Here is a 15995-nt window from a genome sequence, read left to right as displayed (position 1 = left end):
CAGGTAAGGATGGACTACTGGGAAGACTCACATGTATAGAATATAATTTTGGATTCTGGGCCGAAAGTAAATTATTTATATTCAAATATATCCTGACAGCAGAGAAAATCACACAGCGGCTTTGGATAATGTGGATAGGTCTATTAGATTGTGCCTTCAAAAAGTCCCAGAGAGAAATTTAAAATCTCATGACATTCCCCAGCAGACCATGTGCAAATCCACATGACGGCAGAGTTATTTTTAAAACAAAAAAAGTGAAATTGTACAACGATGTGAATATACTTAATATAGATTAACACTTAAAAATTGCAAGAAGTTACATTTTTAAAAATTAAATTATAAAAAAGTGGAAATGGTCATCTCTAGGAGCAAGGGGTATCCCAACCTTTGCATCAAAAGCAAAGCTTTTATAGTAACACATTTCTTGCAAGGTTCAGAGAAGCCTTGCCCAATGCAGATTCCTGATGAAATACTGCCTTGCCAGGGCTTCCAAGCTTTGATGGGGAAGGAGCAGAAACCTCCGCAGAGGTGTGTCTAGAACAATACAAATGTGAATAAAGACAACCCATATGGAAATGCCCAGGGAGCAAAGGCACCAGATGTACCTTGGGAATTGAGAGTTGGTGGAATCCGATGTGTTTTTCAGGATCTCTGTCACAGCAAAACAACAAAAAAGATGTTTCTCTGATGGGCATGAGGTGTAGGATTAATATATTAACAGAGAGTAGATGAGGTAAAGAGAGGAGGGACAATTATTTAATTAACTTCATGAGCAATCTGGGATTATAAGTCTCAGGACCACCATCCTCCAGGTAAATTCCAACCCTTGGGAAAGTAAGGGAAAATAGCCCCTTAGTTAGACATGACCTCCCCTTTGGAGGTTGGGGGCTGTCAATGAGTGTAAGAAAATGTCTGACGTTGGTTATCTAGCATTAGAATATCCTCTGCACCTTGAATAGCCCCATGCAGTCCCTCCTTTGGAAGACTGTGACCCTAATGTGCCAAGAGGACCACGTGAGAGCAGCAGTCCCAGATGTTGCAGGGTATGCGATGTTTCTGCCCTAGTTTTTATAGATCCAGAGATCATAGAACAGCATCATTCAGATGGAGTCAGCCTTTTTTGTAGGATTTTCCGAAGACTTTCTTGTAGGGCTTTCATTGACATCTTTCTCACTCCCCATCTTCATACTCTCCAGCCCAGCCAGAGTGAAATATGTAGGGCGGGCAGTCAGGAAGGGCAGACTGAGACTCTTGGGCATGGGCAGGAGCTGCTGCCCACAGACAGAATGTCTTTTTCATCAGGAACACATCAGCTCTGTTCTTAAGGTCTTTCAATGGATTTAGCCAGGCCCACCCAGATTATCTAGAATAACTTCCCTTATTCATAGTCAACTGACCATGGACCTCAATCCCATCTACGAGATATCTTCACAATACCTAGATTAGTGTTTTCTTGAATAACGGCTGCAGCCTAGATAAATTGACACATAACGTTTTTCCTGGTGAGTACCATAATGTCCCTGATGACTATTGATGAAGAGTCACTCTTCATGTACTTATGGCTAGTCATGGCCAGTCATAGGTCCTCTTTTAAAATCTTGCCCATTAAAAAAATAAATTGGTTGTTTGCTTTTTTTACTACTAAGTTGCAAGAGTTATTTTATATCATAGAAAGCAGTCTCTTATCAAATAATATGTATTACAAATATTTTCTCCCTGTCTGTGGTTTACTTATTTCTGTGTTAGTGTCTTTATTTTTGAGTAGAGGTTTTGAACTTTACTGGAGACAAACATCAATTTTTTCATTTATGTTTAGTGATTTTTGTAACATGACAAAGAAACATTAGCCTACCTCCACAGTCACAAAGATTTCGTCCTAAGTTTTAAATATTTTGTAGTGGGGAGGACTCAAGATGGCGCTGTGAGAACAACCCAGGATTGGAGCTCACGTTGAATCTGCAAACGGTGAGTCAGAGCTGAATTTCCAGACTGATCTTTGTTGCCCACAGAACAGGGAAACTCCCAAGTATAAAAAGACACGGGACGCCAGGCAGTAGGTCTGCCTGGCGAAGCCGGCAGCCGGGGCGGCGGCGGCCGGCCCTACCCAGCAATCCCCACAGGGCGCGCTTGTCTGGGTGCCTTGTTGAACCGGCAACCTGAGACTTGAGAGGGCTGGACTTGAGACTGAACGAGACTTGGACAGTAGCCCAGCCCAGGGGATTGCAGGGACAGATCGTTTGGGATACCCAGTGGGACGAACAAAACCGCGATTTCAAACTATCCCGAGCAGACGGTCCGAGACGCTCTGTTGGGGAGGGGTGTCCACCACTACCGAGGCAACCGGCCCCAACTGAGATACACGCCCACTGCTGAGCAGCCAGCCATTGCCGAGGCAACCCGTCCCTACTGAGATACACGCCCACTGCTGACGCAGCCTGCCGTTGCCAAGGCAACACGCTACAACGAAGAGACTCCGCCGCAGGGCGTGGCGGAGACCACAGCAGAGCCTGCAGGAACAGGGCGAATCACACAACAGCAGGGCGGAGGCTCGGCAGCCAAACAGTGGCTAGTCTGCCTTCTAGCTGGGCAGGACACCTCATCGAACATCCAAAAATGAAGCTCAAACCTCTCAACACACAGCATTTGAGAAAAAAAAAAAGGGTTTTTTAATGAGCTCTGTTGCAGCAGAATCAAACATAGCAGCCTAACAGCCCTGAAGGAACAACAGAGCGCACAGCTCAGCAATTAAACCCCTATAAAGTACAAACTGTCTCCTCAAGCAGCTCCCTGACCCCTCTATATCCAAAAGACTGACATTAGGCCAGCATCATCCTGGGACAAAGATAGCAGAAAAAGAAACTGGTAGCATCCCTCGCTGTGCCACAGCTGCTAGAGGTGCACCCCAGACAAGCAGGGTCTGGAGGGGACCTCAGCAGTCGTACAGCGAAGGGGCTAGACTGGTAGAAGGAAAACCAAGCAACAGAAATACTTCATCATCAACATTCTGGGTGTCCACTCAGAGACCCTATCGAAAAGTCAGCAACTATGCAGACGACCAGCGGAAAAATCCACAAAGATGGGAAGAAACCAGCGAAAAAAGGAGGAAAACACCCGAAACCAGAACACCTCGCCTCCTAGAAAGGACCAAAACTCCTCACCAGCAAGAGAACAAAGCTGGACGGAGAATGACTGTGACGAAATGATGGAATTAGACTTCAGAAGATGGATAATGAGAAACTTTTGTGAGCTAAAAGATCATGTATTAAATCAATGCAAAGAAACTAAGAACCTTGAAAAAAGATTTGAAAAAAGATTCGAGGAAATGATAACAAGAATGGATAACTTAGAGAGGAATATGAATGAATTAAAGGAGCTGAAAAACACAATACGAGAACTTCGCGAAGCAAACGCAAGTTTCAATAGCCGAATTGACCAAGCAGAAGAATATCTAAAGTCGAAGACCAACTCAATGAAATTAAACGAGAAACCAAGATCAGAGAAAAATAGCACAAAATGGAATGAACAAAGTCTCCAAGAGATGTGGGACTATGTGAAAAGACCTAACCTACGTTTGATAGGTGTACCAGAAGGGGATGAAGAGAATGAATCCAAGCTGGAAAACACTCTTCAGGACATCATCCAGGAAAATTTCCCCCACCGAGCAAGACAAGCCAACACTCAATTGCAGGAAATACAGAGAACACCACAAAGATATTCCGCAAAAAGAGCAACCCCAAGGCACATAATCGTCAGATTCAACAGGGTTGAAATAAAGGAGAGAATACTAAGGGCAGCCAGAGAGAAAGGTCAGGTCACCCACAAAGGGAAGCCCATCAGACTCACAGCAGATCTCTCGGCCTGCTACAAGCCAGAAGAGAGTGGGGGCCAATATTCAACATCCTTAAAGAAAAGAACTTTCAACCCAGAATTACATATCCAGCCAAACTGAGCTTCAGAAGTGAAGGAAAAATAAAATCCTTTGTGAACAAGCAAGTACTCAGAGATTTTGTCACCACCAGGCCTGCTTTACAAGAGCTCCTAAAAGAGGCACTACACATAGAAAGGATCAACCAGTACCAGCCATTCCAAAATCACACTGAATGCTAAAGAGCTTCAACATAATGAAGAATCTGCAACAACTAACAGGCAAAACAGCCACTTAGCATCAAAATGGCAGTATCAAATTCACACATAACAATATTAACCCTAAATGTAAATGGACTAAATGCACCAATCAAAAGACACAGACTGGCAAATTGGATAAAAATCCAAAACCCATCAGTGTGCTGTACCCAGGAAACCCATCTCACATGCAGGGATACACAAAGGCTCAAAATAAAGGGATGGAGGAAGATTTACCAAGCTAATGAAAAGCAAAAAAAAGCAGGAGTTGCAATTCTCATCTCTGATAAAATAGACTTTAAAGCAACAAAGATCAAAAGAGACAAAGAAGGCCATTACATAATGGTAAAAGGATTGATACAACAAGAAGAGCTAACGATCCTAAACATATATGGACTCAATGCAGGAGCACCCAGATACATAAGGCAAGTTCTTAATGACTTACAAAAGGACTTAGACTCCCACACAATAATAGTGGGAGAGTTTAACACTCCACTGTCAATACTAGACAGATCAACCAGACAGAAAATCAACAAGGATATCCAGGGCTTGAACTCAGACCTGGAGCAAGCAAACCTGATAGACATTTACAGAACTCTCCACCCCAAATCCACAGAATACACATTCTTCTCAGCACCACATCACACCTACTCTAAAATTGACCACATAATTGGTAGTAAAGCACCGCTCAACAAATGCAAAACAACTGAAATCATAACAAACAGCCTCTCAGACCATAGTGCAATCAAGTTAGAACTCAGAACACAGAAACCAACCCAGAACCGCACAGCTTCATGGAAACTGAACAACTGGCTCTTGAATGTTGACTGGGTAAACAACGAAATGAAGACAGAAATAAAGAAGTTCTTCGAAACCAATGAGAATGAAGACACAACGTGCCAGAACCTCTGGGACACATTTAAAGCAGTCTCTAGAGGAAAGTATATAGCAATAAGTGCCCATATGAGGAGAATGGAGAGATCCAAAATTGACACCCTATCGTCAAAATTGAAAGAGCTAGAGGAGCAAGATCAAAAAAACTCAAAACCCAGCAGAAGACAAGAAATAACTAAGATCAGAGCTGAACTGAAGGAGATTGAGACACGAAAAACCCTTCAAAAAATCAATAAATCCAAGAGCTGGTTTTTTGAAAAGATCAACAAAATAGACAGACCACTAGCCAGATTGATTAAAAAGAAAAGAGAGAACAACCAAATAGATGCAATAAAAAATGATAAAGGGGTAATCACCACAGATTCCACAGAAATTCAAACCATCATCAGAGAATATTACAAACAACTCTATGCACATAAACTAGTAAACCTGGAAGAAATGGATAAATTCCTGGACTCCTGTGTCCTCCCAAGCCTAAACCAGGAGGAAGCTGAAACTATGAATAGACCAATAACAAGGTCTGAAGTTGAGGCAGCAATTAAGAGCCTACCACACAAAAAAAGCCCAGGTCCAGACGGGTTCACAGCCGAATTCTACCAGACACACAAGGAGGAGCTGGTACCATTTCTTCTAAAACTATTTCAAATAATCCAAAAGGAGGGAATCCTTCCCAAATCATTTTAGGAGACCAACATCATCCTGATACCAAAACCCGGCAGAGACCCAATGAGAAAAGAAAACTTCAGGCCAATTTCCATGATGAACATAGATGCAAAAATCTTCAATAAAATATTGGCAAGCCGATTGCAACAGCAAATCAAAAAACTTATTCATCATGATCAAGTAGGATTCATCCCAGGGATGCAAGGCTGGTTCAACATACGCAAGTCTGTCAACATAATTCACCACATAAACAGAACCAAAAACAAAAACCACATGATTATCTCAATTGACGCAGAGAAGGCATTTGACAAAATTCAACAGCCCTTTATGCTAAAAACCCTCAATAAACTCGGTATTGATGGAACGTATCTCAAAGTAATAAAAGCTATTTATGACAAACCAACAGCCAATATCATACTGAATGGGCAAAAACTGGAAGCATTCCCTTTAAAATCTGGCACTAGACAAGGATGCCCTCTCTCACCACTCCTATTCAATATAGTACTGGAAGTTCTAGCCAGAGCAATCAGGCAAGAAAAAGAAATAAAGGGTATTCAAATAGGAAAGGAGGAAGCCAAATTGTCTCTATTTGCAGACGACATGATAGTATACCTAGAAGACCCCATCGCCTCAGCCCAAAAACTCCTGAAACTGATAAGCAACTTCAGCAAAGTCTCAGGATATAAAATCAATGTGCAAAAATCACAAGCATTCGTCTACACCAACAACAGACTTAAAGAAAGCCAAATCAAGAGCGAACTGCCATTCGCAATTGCTACAAAAAGAATAAAATACCTTGGAATACAACTCACAAGGAACGTAAGAGACCTCTTCAAGGAGAACTACAAATCACTGCTCAACGAAATCAGAGAGGACACAAACAGATGGAGAAACATTCCATGTTCATGGTTAGGAAGAATTAATATCGTGAAAATGGCTATACTGCCCAAAGTAATTTACAGAATCAACGATATCCCCATCAAGCTACCACTGACTTTCTTCACAGAACTGGAAAAAACCACCATGAACTTCATATGGAACCAAAAGAGAACCCACATAGCCAAGTCAATTCTAAGCAAAAAGAACACAGCGGGGGGCATCACACTATCGGATTTGAAACTATACTACAAGGCTACAGTAATCAAAACAGCATGGTACTGGTACCAAAACAGAGATATAGACCAATGGAACAAAACAGAGGCACTGGAGGCAACACAATATACATACAACTATACAATCTTTGATAAACCTGACAAAAACAAGCAATGGGGAAAGGATTCCATGTTTAACAAATGGTGTTGGGAAAACTGGCTAGCCATGTGCAGAAAGCAGAAACTGGACCCCTTCCTGACACCTTACACTAAAATTAACTCCAGATGGATTAAAGACTTAAACATAAGACCTGGCACCATAAAAACCCTAGAAGGAAATCTAGGCAAAACTACCCAGGACATAGGAGTAGGCAAGGACTTTATGAACAAAACACCAAAAGCATTGGCAACAAAAGCCAAAATAGACAAATGGGACCTAATGAAACTGCACAGCTTCTGCACGGCAAAAGAAACAGTCACTAGAGTGGATCGGCAACCAACAGAATGGGAAAAAATTTTCGCAGTCTACCCATCTGACAAAGGGCTGATATCCAGAATTTACAAAGAACTCAAACAGATTTACAGGAAAAAAACAAACAAGCCCATTCAAAAGTGGGCAAAGGATATGAACAGACACTTTACGAAAGAAGACATATATGAGGCCAACAATCATATGAAAAAATGCTCATCGTCACTGGTCATCAGAGAGATGCAAATCAAAACCACATTGAGATACCATCTCACGCCAGTTAGAATGGCGATCATCAAAAAATCTGGAGACAACAGATGCTGGAGAGGATGTGGAGAAAAAGGAACACTTTTACACTGTTGGTGGGAGTGTAAATTAGTTCAACCATTGTGGAAGACAGTGTGGCGATTCCTCAAGGCCTTAGAAATAGAAATTCCATTTGACCCAGCAATCCCATTACTGGGTATATATCCAAAAGACTATAAATCGTTCTACTATAAGGACACATGTACACGAATGTTCATTGCAGCACTGTTTACAATAGCAAAGAACTGGAATCAACCCAAATGCCCATTGATAATAGACTGGATTGGAAAAATGTGGCACATATACACCATGGAATATTATGCAGCAATCAGAAATGATGAGTTCGTGTCATTTGTAGGGACATGGATGAATCTGGAGAACATCATCCTCAGCAAACTGACACAAGAACAGAAAATGAAACACCGCATATTCTCACTCATAGGTGGGTGATGAAAAATGAGAACACATGGACACAGAAAGGGGAGTACTAAACAGTGGGGTCTATTGGGGGGAAAAGGGGAGGGCCAGTGGGAGGGGGAGGTGGGGAGGGATAGCCTGGGAAGAAATGCCAAATGTGGGTGAAGGGGAGAAGAAAAGCAAGCACACTGCCATGTGTGTACCTACGCAACTGTCTTGCATGCTCTGCTCTTGTACCCCAAAACCTAAAATCCAATAAAAAAAAATATTTTGTAGTTTCAGCTTTTACATTTAGGTGTATGATTTAATCTATTTCCAGTAAATTTTTATTTATGGTGTGATTTATTGTTTATGGTCATTTTTTCCCATATGAATATCCAGTTTTTCTAGTTATCATTTATTGAAAAGACATTCTTTCCCCCATCAAATTCCTTGGGAATTTTGTTGAAAATCAATTGGCCACATATGTGTGGGCCCGTTTTTGAACTATTTTTCATTCAGTTGAGCTATATGGCATCCTTTCACCAAAACCACACCTTATTGTTTAATGTAGTTTTAAAGTAGGCCTTGAGATGAGCTAGGTTAAACCCTCCCAACTTCGTGATGTTTTATTAAGAATGCTTTGGAAATTTTAGTTCCTTTATGTTTCTACATATATTTTAGAAGAAGATTCTTAGTTTCTGTCAACAAACCTGCTGGAACTATGTGTGGAATATCATTGAATCTATAGAGATTTAGGGGAGAATTGACATCTTAATAATGGTGCTTTTCCCCCAATCTGTGAACATGATTTAATCTACTTATTTTGATCTTCTTCAATTTCTCTGAGAAATGTTTTATAGTTTTCAAGGTAGAGGTTGTTACTTCTTTGGCTAAATTTATTACTAAATACTTTGTGGTTTTTGACACTTTTTTAAATGAAAAATTTTAAGATTTTATTTTCAATGGCTTGCTACTTGTATATACAAATAAAATTGAGTTTTTTATATTGACTTTGTATCCTGTGACTTTGCTGAAGCCACTTATAAATTCTAATAATAGTAGTGAATATGCCTTAGGAGTTTCTATATGAATAATTATGACCCAGCAAATAGAAATATTTTTACTTTTTTTCCTGATCTTTATGCCTTTTCTTTTTCTTGCCTTATTGCACTAGCCAGGACCTTTCTAAGTTTAATAGAAGTAGTCACAGTGGGCATCCTTGCCTTGTTCCCAATTATAGCAAAAAGGCATTCATTGATACACTATTAAGTATGATGATACCTGTAGATTTTTTGGGTAGATATTTATATTGGGTTCAAAGGATTTGTGGACTGATCAAGAAAAACATTATCACCATACGTGGCAGTAACATATATAAAACTTCATTGGGTGGCACTTGGACAGGGTTGAATGAGAGGTGAGGTGCCTTGTAGCATGAGACCTCCCAGAGGCTTGTGGTAAGGGGCCACCCACAGGAGGAGGACAAGAGAGAGGGGATCAGAAAGAGGTGCCTTGGTGATTTTGCTCAGCAGCATAGTGGGGAGTCTTTGTTAGAGACTCCTGAAGGGCAGCAGAGGCTTGAGGCCTTACAACATCAAGGCCCTATCTGAACATTGGGTAACAGCTGCTGGGTGAAATTTCATGGGGTATGCAAAGCACACAGGACATAAATGGCTGTACATATGCTTGGTTGGGCATTTTAAAAGTAGTTGAATGTGCAAAAATTTATGTTTGGTGCTGACAGACTTTGAGCTAACAGGTCTCATACAGAAGAAATCAGCAACCTAGATACCAACACAGAGATTGTCTTTGACTCATTTCTATAACCATGCCCTTGATCAGTTTGAGGAAGTTCTCTTTTCCTGTTTTTTTGAAAGTTTGTGTTGTGAATGGATCTTGAACTATGTCAAATACATTTTTCTGCACCTATTGGGAAAAGCTCTTCAACTGGAATTAATTGAATTACATTGAGTTTTAATTGTTAAAATGGCCTTTTATTTATTGTATGAATTTAACTTGGCCATGAGGGTAGCTTCTGTTTCAGGCATTACTGACTTTTATTTGCTTATATACTCATTTGCTTTCATTGTACTCTTTGTTGAGATTTGAGTTGAGCTGGGCTCATAAAACAAGTTGAGAAGTGTTACCTTCTTCCTTATTTTCTTTAGTTTTTCTTTCTTTTTTTTTTTTTTTTTATCTTTTGTTTGTTTTAGAGACAAGGTCTTGCTCTGTTGCCCAGGTCGGAGTGCAGTGGTATGATCTTGGCTCGTTGCAGCCTCAACCTCCCTGGATTAAGCGATCCTCCCACCTTAGCTTCCCAAGTAGCTGGGACGACATACATGTGCCACCACTCCTGGCTAATTTTTGTATTTTTAGTAGAGACAGGTTTTGCCATGTTGCCCAGGCTGGTCTCAAACTCCTGGATTCAAATAATCTGCCTGCCTCAGCCTCCCAAAGTGCTGGGATTACAGGTGACAGCCAGTGAATCTGGCCTACTTTTTTTTTCCCCAAGTGACTTAAAACAACATGAATTTATTCTCTTGCATTTCTGGAGGTCAGAATTCTAAAACCATGGTGTTGGCAGCCTTCTTCTAGAAGCTTCAGGTTGAGAATCTATTTATTTATCTTTTCTAGCTTCTAGAGGCTGTCTACATTGCTTGACTTCTGGCCTTTACCCCAATTCCTCCCCCATTTTCTGAAAGAGTTTGTGTAAGATTATTATTTCTTATTTATTTATTTATTTTCTTGAGACAGGGTCTCACTCTGTTGCCAAGGCTGAAATGCAGTGGCATGATCTTGGCTAACTGCAGCCTCAACCTCCTGGATTCAAGTAATTCTTCCACCCCAGTCTCCTGAGTAACTGAGACCACAGGTGCATGCCACCATGCCTGGCTAATTATTTTATTTTTTGTAGAGATGGAGTCTTGCTATGTTGCCCAGGCTGGTCTTGAACACCTGAGTTCAAGCAATCCCTCTGCCTCAGCCTCCCAAAGCGCTGGTGTTAGAAGTGTAAGCCACCATATATACCCAGCCTATAATTTCATCTTGAAATATTTGATAAAATTCACCAGTTAACCATCTGGGCCTGGAGCTTCTTTTGTAAAAAGGGTTTTGAAAACAAATTAACTTTCTTTAATAGATACAAGGTAACTTATACTTTCTGTTTCATTTTATGTCAGTTTTGGTTATATTTTTCAAGGTTAACTTTATCTTCATTTTTGAATTTTCAGGAAATATCTTGTCTATAATATTATTATGATTTTAATGTCTGTAGGCATTCTAGCAGTGATAACCCCTTTGTATTTATGTTTTCTCCTTTTTCTTGCTGATTAGAGGTTTGTCTATATTGTAGATTTATTTCAAATAACTAATTTTTGCATTTGTCATTTTACCTTGTGAGTTCTTCTTTGTTCCATGGATTTTTAGAAATACATGTCTCATTTCCAAATATTTTGAGATTTTCATAGATATCTTATTGTTATTGGCTTTTCATTTAATTTCATTGTGGGCCAAGTACATACTTTGTACGACTGCAATTCTTTTAAATTTATTGGAAGTTGGTTTATGGTCAAGCACATGGCTATCTTGGTGAAAGTGACAAGCATACTTGAAAACAAATGTATTATCTAGGATTTAGGGTACAGGTCAAGATGGTTGAGATAATCTATACTGGTTTTTGGTTTTGGTCTAACTGTTCTAGACGTGTTGAGAGAAAGAAGTTAAAATCTGCAAAATGCAAAATGTATAATTGCAAAAGCCTTGCACCCATGTACGTCCCTTCACCCCCCACCTGTTTCTATTTGCATCATAGTTGCCATGTGTATTATATCTATATGTATTTTAAGGAAATAAAGAGAAAAATATTTTAAAATATTCACCTGGATAATTATTTCAGACCCTGTTCATCCCATCCTTAAGATCTGATTTTCTGTTTTCTATCAATTCCCATCAGCCTGAAGAATTTCCTTTAGCATTTATTATAGTGCAATTCTTCTGATTATAAATTCTGGTTTCCTTTTATCTGCAAATGTCTTGATTTTACTTTCACTTTTGAGGATATTTTCACTTGATGTGGAATTTTGGTTCAGAGGTTTTATTTTCTTTCAACACTTTAATGATGTTGTCCCACTGTAGAGTTGTTGCCTCTATAGGTGCTGATGAGAAGTCAGTGGTTTCTAATTAGTATTCCCCTTTATGTGATGTGTTGTTTATTATGCTGGCAACTTTCAATATTTTTTTCTCCATGGTTGTTTTTCAACATTGCGACTATGATGGAATGATTTTCTTCTTTTTTACTCTGGGATTCACTGAACTGAGATAAACAATGAAGATGTGGAAGCCTTAATGAAGAGCCTGCAGGTCAAATCTTCACCTATGGTAAATGATGGTGTGGTTCGTTTGAGAGCACTTCCTTATAGTTGCAACAAGAAAGACATCATAGACTTCTTTGCAGGACTGAATATAGTTGACATTACTTTTGTGATGGACTAAAGAGGGAGACAAAAAACAGGGGAAGCCTATGTGCAATTTGAAGAACCAGAAATGGCCAACCAAGCCCTGTTGAAACACAGGAAAGAAATTGGCAATCAATACATCGAGATATTTCCAAACAAAAGGAATGAAGTTCGAACACATGTTGATTCTCACAAGGGAAAAAAATGGCATCTTCTACTACTGCTAAGTATATAACTGAGCCAGAAATGGTCTTTGAAGAACACGAAGTAAATGAGGATATTCAACCCATTACAGCTTTTAAAAGTGAGAAAGAAATAGAATTGCCTAAGGAGGTGCCAGAAAAGCTTCCAGAGGCTGGAGGTCAGCTCCAGTGGCCAACTGGATCCAAAGGAAGACCCTGGTTCAAACACTGAAACCCATCGGATTCTCCCACAGCCTTCCTGCTGTCAGAAGACTGGTACGGTGTGGTTGCTATGAACAGGGCAGAGCCAACCAATTCCCAGGCAGGCTCTGAGTCCTGCTGCACTGGCCCCCTCCTGGACACCACATTGGGCCAAGCAGGGGAGAAATATGGGGATGCACACACCCCTCCATCATCTCTACACAGACACAGAACCATGCACAGCTCTTAGGAGGAGGAAGATGAGCTGCTCAAAGCCAGGGAGGGACCCGCACAGTGGCCAGCGTGGCAGGGACAGTGCTTTAGCCAAGGCAGGGATGACAGGAGAGCCACTTGGTATCTTCAAGGAGGCCACAGCATTTCTATGTTTTTTCCAGATAACAGGGACGTGTCGATGATGATGAGTGAGATGGACGTACATGCCATCGCAGACAGGCTGAAGCTCTGCTTCCATGAGCTGCCTGAGCCCTTCTTCACTGACAAGTTCTACCCAACTTTGATGAGGGCATCGGTGAGCACTGGAGGCCTTGGCATCATAGAAGGTGTCTCCTCCATGTGCACTGCTGCCATTAGGGGCTGTGGAAAGTGAGGTGTGGGAACCCAAGCTGTGTCCTTTCTGCCATGGTCAGTGTTTTAATCAAGTTCAGAAAGCAGGGGCCACAACCGAGGCCATTGTGTAAGTCCTCATCTGTCCCCAGAGGACTCCTTGTCCTATTCCTCAAGGAAACCAAGAGAGTAAAATGCTCAGCACTGTTGTGCTGTGGGGTCCTGAAGTCTGCTTTCACCCTTCCAGCAGACCAGGGCTGAACGAGGGTCCCCAGGTGCTCTAGCCACGGGTCCTGGCCCAGTCAAGCACAGGATCAAACCTGGCCTGACCCCGTGTCAACCTGGAAGCTGATGTCTAAGCAGGGCACTGGCGTGTGTGGCCCTGTATCCTCTGCATGATCCTTAGGGCAAGCCTGCCTCCTGGGCCCATGCACAGAGGACCTGGTCTACCACCCGAGGTGCCCCTGCGGAGTCTGGGGTGAAGAGAGGATCTCTGCTTAGTTTGTGGGGCTGGGGCCACCCACCTCCCACCTCCTTGTGTCTTTTACTCCCCTTTTTCATTTTATGCTGAGCCTCCACTACTCTGGGCTGCCCTCAGGAGGGGGTGGCAGCTGCAGTTTCCCACGGGCAGCTCTGCCCATGAGCCACTGCTCTCATGCCACCTCCTGCTGCTGTTCTCCAGGTAATGCTGACTCCTGTGGGGCAGAGAAAAGGGATTCAGGTGGCTCATACCCCACACTGGCACCCTTAACAGGGTCCTCATTGGGGTCTAGTACTGTGGGAGTGAGGATGATGACGAGCCTGGGCTGTTCAGGAACAGGTGTCCCGGGTGCTCCGTGTCACCAACTCGGGAGAGGTCTCCAGCTCGTTGTGACCATGAGAAGTAATCCACTGCCTTCTGCAGTAATTTCAGAACCCACTCCAAAGGAGAACTCCATGCTTAACCTGCCCTTGTCCTGGCTGGAGGCCAACCTGCTCACCTTCCTTTTCCTTCTGGACCACCTGAAAAGGTAGCCCAGCTCTCCCATGGCTGCCGAGGGAGGGCTACAAAAACCCAGGCCCCAGGGTGCCCCTCTGCTCACATCAGACCCCCAGCACATCAGACCGAGGACCTCTTCCCCCAACCCATCTACAGTCCCTCACTGCCGCTGGGGACCAGCACCACTGCCACCCCCACCCCAGCCTCTCCTCTTTGCCCTGCTCTCCCCTCTGCACTGTGGCTTCACAAAGAGCTCAGAGCTTTGGCCATGGCCAGCAGTGCACTTGAATCCCCCAACTCCCTCACTCCCCAACTGTGGAGGAGACCTCCCCACCAGCCCAGAGCTAACCCCTCATCCTGGGCCGCTGAGACCCACAAGTACCGGGGCTGGAATCAGCTTGCAGCACAGCCAGGGTCGAGGTCGCTCCCTCCCAGAGGACTCCAGCATGGTCCAGCCCCTCTGCCTCTTTCCTGGTGGTGGCATAGAAACAGCACCCTCTGCTTCAGTCCTGCATAGGTTGGTAAGAAAAAGGCAGTCAATAAAAGTCCCTGCACAACCTCACCATGGTCTTTGGCCCCACACTGCTCCAGCCTCAGAGAAGGAGAGCAAGCTTTCTGCCAATCCCAGCGGCCCATCACCATGACCAACAGCTGGTCCTTGGAGGTCATGACCTACATGTGGGAAGACAGGCTCTAGCCAGCCCATGCCACCCTGACTTGACAGAGGTGGCCTCTGCCTGCTACACCCCCAGTCCTGCCCTGCCCAGCTTCCTACTTGCATTGTCTGTGGTGGTGCCTGAGATTCAGAGAGAAAAACTTGCCTAGGTCTGCATGGATGAGAGTGTTGGGGAGGCCCAGGCCACCTCTTGGTCCTGCTGGTGCACCTTCCTGGGGGCTTAAAACCGCCCCAAGTGTTTGGGTGTGGAGGCTCATGCCTGTAATCCCAGCACTTTGAGAGACCGCGGCAGGATAACTGAACCCAGGTGTTTGAGACCAGTCTGGACAATGCAGCAAACCCCATCTCTAGAAAAGAGAAAAGGAAAAATTAGGCATTGTGGCACACACCTGTAGTCCTAGCTACTGGGGAGGCTGACGCGGGAGGATGGCTTGAGCCTAGCAGTTAGAGGCTGCATTGGTCCATGATGGAGCCACTGTACTCCAGCCTGGGTGACAGAGCAAGGCCCTGTGCACCTTTAAAATAACCCCCCAAGTCATGCCTTGTCTGCATCCACACCCCCACCTCCCGTCTCACTGTAAAGGTTTCATGGCAGCAGCAGAGGACCCAGCACCTGAGCTGGACTTGGGGGCTAAAGATCACCAGCTGTGAGCACCCTCTGAGCCTCTCTCCTCTTTCCCACTCTTTCTGGCAGGTCAAGGTGCTGCTGTACTTCCTGCAGCTGGAGGCCATCCCTGCCCAGACAGTAAGAGACAGAGCATTCTGTTCTCAACCGAAGTCTTAAGGCCCCTGTCCATCTCCAGAAGGCAGATAGACATCCCTAAAACCTCTGGATAATTGGACCATCTGTAGAGTGGGAACTAAACCTTCCTGAGGTGTCCTTGGGCCAGCGCCAAGCATCAGGCCATCTGCCAAGGGACAGTGAGACAAAGCAGAAGTACTGGGGTCATGGCCCTGTCCCTGTGTGGGAGGGGCCTCTTCCATTCCCGGACTAG

General features: G+C 43.3%; 1 protein-coding gene and 1 pseudogene across 4 annotated transcripts in view; one reads left to right on the top strand and one right to left on the bottom strand.

Annotated features, from left to right (window-relative positions):
• The window catches only part of CNGA3 (cyclic nucleotide gated channel subunit alpha 3), a 109150-nt gene that overhangs the window by 78600 nt on the left and 14555 nt on the right, over positions 1–15995 (bottom strand). For 2 of the 4 annotated variants that reach the window (XM_035271644.3, XM_002757396.6), the window contains 2 exons: positions 15146–15347; positions 11823–14833 (listed from right to left, as the gene is read on the bottom strand). The gene's annotated coding sequence lies outside the window, so the exon portion shown is untranslated. The remainder of the gene's footprint in view (positions 1–11822; positions 14834–15145; positions 15348–15995) is intronic. The other 2 variants (XM_035271645.3, XM_078348700.1) reach the window with 1 other exon arrangement.
• Positions 1–15995, top strand: part of LOC100399855 (G-rich sequence factor 1-like) — a 17854-nt pseudogene extending 1859 nt beyond the window's left edge.

Source organism: Callithrix jacchus, chromosome 14, assembly GCF_049354715.1.
Source record: "Callithrix jacchus isolate 240 chromosome 14, calJac240_pri, whole genome shotgun sequence".
Taxonomy (NCBI): domain Eukaryota; kingdom Metazoa; phylum Chordata; class Mammalia; order Primates; family Cebidae; genus Callithrix; species Callithrix jacchus.
Note: the sequence above shows the minus strand (reverse complement) of the source record. Positions and strands in the feature narration are given on the sequence as shown.